Genomic DNA, 2,880 nt, shown 5'->3' with positions numbered 1-2,880 from the left:
ATTAATTAGTATTTATGAAGAAGCCACATTTTAAATTCCAAACGGTATGCTTATAGAAGTAAACTGAATTGGAGGTCACTTTGAAATCTGAAGTGAGTCAACTCCCTTGGACTTTAATTTTAACACACTCAATAGAAGACTTGGATACTTCAAAATTAGTTCAGTGTCATTTATTTAAAAGGGAAAATATCCTAGGACTCTTCCCCAAAAGCCTATAAAGTTTACATCTGTGGTTCTAGTTGAAACTGTGCTGCCCAGCATTTTTTTTCCACACTGGGGCAAATATAAACTTTGTAACCATTTCTCCTTCAGGTCACAGTTAAGAAACATCCCCTTTATATAGGGTAAACAACTGACTTTTATGAACAGAAAGCAGTGCTGTGTTTATTTTATAAACTCTTTAATAGGTTGTTGAGAAAACTTGTGGTCCCATTTGACTTCCTATATTTCATCTGTGTAGTGTACCAGTATGCTATCATCAATTGGAACAGCATGTTCTTATGTAAAACATATGTGGTTTTTATGGCGTTCACCCAAGGACAAATAGGAAACTGGCTTATTACCTCTGTTTCCTTTTTCTTTTTTACTCTTTTGGCAGTTTTAATTTTTGCAGTTTATAGGGGATACATTTGATCATTTTGATGCTGTTTTATTTTCTGGGCTACATTTCAGAAGATGACCTGAAACATAGACAATTGATCTTGTCATTCATATTCACTAGACATTTCTGAATCACTGAACCCAGTAGGCAAAGGTTTATTGAGCACCTCCCCTGTTCAAAGAACTCTGCCAGAGATACCATGATGAATTAGACAACCTTTTATAGTGAGAAAACTATCAACTTCAGATCTTGCTTTAAATCCAGCCCTTAGAAAAAGCAAGACTGTGACAAATACTTAATCCTTTTGAGTCTATTTCCTTGTTACCAAAAGTGGGAAGATGAGACCTAACTCACAAGGGTGTTGTAAAGATTTAATCGTGGTGATGTATTTGAAAACACTAACAGTACCTGGCACAGAGCAAGTGTATCATACATGTGAGTTTCTTTCTTTAAAGGATCACAGTCTACTAGAAAGGTCTGCAGATAACCAGAGTACAAGGCAAAAGTGATAAGTGGAATGGAAGAAGCCATTTTAAAATGAGATAAGGAGCTGGTGGAGATCAGTGAATGATGTTACAGGGACCAGAGAGCACTTACTGGAATGCTTAAATGGCATTTTAACTGGCCATTAAAAAACGAAGAGGATTTAGGCATGTGGAGATAGCAATTTTGTGATCTGGTTGATCTCCCCACTAGCTTGCCTTCTCTGCATCTCTTAATCAGTGCTGAATGCTTCAGTTTTCTGGTTTTGTCTCTTTCAATCTGACTTCTGGATCCATTTCTGTGTCATCAAAGGTTAATCTTTTCTGCAACAGTAGTCTGTGTTACTGCTTTCATATTTCTCAAAGATATATGTGATATAAATGGAATAATTTTGTTTATATTTTAAGAGGAAGGACATTTTTGCCCTTGAAATCACTTCTGGTAGTGAGATAGGTCCTGTTAATCTCATGTTACTGGTTTGCAGAGATCTAGTTTTAGGGCAAAGTGTTGATGAGAACTTTTCATGTCCCATTGAAATAAGTGTTTCTGAGAAAAAAAAGCAGTTGTGGGATTTTGTTTTTTCTTTTAGTTGGGTGGTGCTGGCTCCACCTGTGTGGCGTGGCATCATAACCCATGTTAGTAGCAATGTAACCTCCACTGACCTCTATGGACCTGATTTAGAAAATCAACTCATTTTGTACAGACTACTGTGAAGCTCTTTAGAGATACTGTTGTCTACGAACTTTAGCTTGAATTAGATTGAAAATCTCAAATGTAGCATTTTCTTCTTATTTACTTCCAAAATCATACAACCTCCACCAAATTCTATTTAAAACACTTCCCATACCCTTACTGCTACTAATGTTATAGAGCTCATATCTTCTGAATCAAAGGTTGGAGTGTATTGTATGACATAGGATAAAATTTTGGGCCCTATATGCATGTATATATATATAAACTCAAATACTTCCAAAATCATACAACCTCCACCAAATTCTATTTAAAACACTTCCCATACCCTTACTGCTACTAATGTTGTAGAGCTCATATCTTCTGAATCAAAGGTAGGAGTGTATTGTATGACATAGGATAAAATTTTGGGCCCTATATGTATGTATATATATATATATATAAACTCAAACCTTGTTGGCTGGTGTACCTATTAAGTAGACCTTGTTCTCTTTTGGGTCTCAATTGAAAACAAAATGTTAAGTATACTTTAAAATTGTAGCAATGAACTTTTGGCCCTGGGAAGGTTAAGTTTAAATAGAGTATAAGTTATTAACACCTCTTAATATTTATTAATAGCAGTTAATGATGAAGGAGAATGTTAGATTTGGGGGTGTGTTCAGATAAGTGCTTGTATGGGTATTCATTTGAAAACATACCCATGCCCTATTTTTGGTTTGGAATCAAACAATTGTTTGTGTTGCTGGGTCTTCCATTCTAAAGTATTGGGAGCTGGAGTTCCTCTAAAATTAATTCACTGTCTGTGAGATCTTGCTTATGGGATTCACAGGAATCTACCTGCCCAGGAAGGAGCCTATGACTATTTTGTTCTTGTCTCTGCATTTGGGTTCCCACAGTGGAGGTGTTTTAAAAGAAAAAAAATTCTGTACTTGGTCCTATGATCAAGAGTTTCTCATCTGAGTGGGCAGCTTAGTGATGCATGAATTACAGATATTGGGTTTCCTTGGGGGGGCCTAGCTAGTTTCTTAACAGGTTGACGTTTTGCTTCAGGCTGACTCTCTAGAAGATAAAAGTCAACAAAATACTGAGCTTTGTGAAATTTTTGA

Source organism: Castor canadensis, chromosome 1 (assembly GCF_047511655.1).
Source record: "Castor canadensis chromosome 1, mCasCan1.hap1v2, whole genome shotgun sequence".
Lineage (NCBI taxonomy): Eukaryota > Metazoa > Chordata > Mammalia > Rodentia > Castoridae > Castor > Castor canadensis.
Note: the sequence above shows the minus strand (reverse complement) of the source record.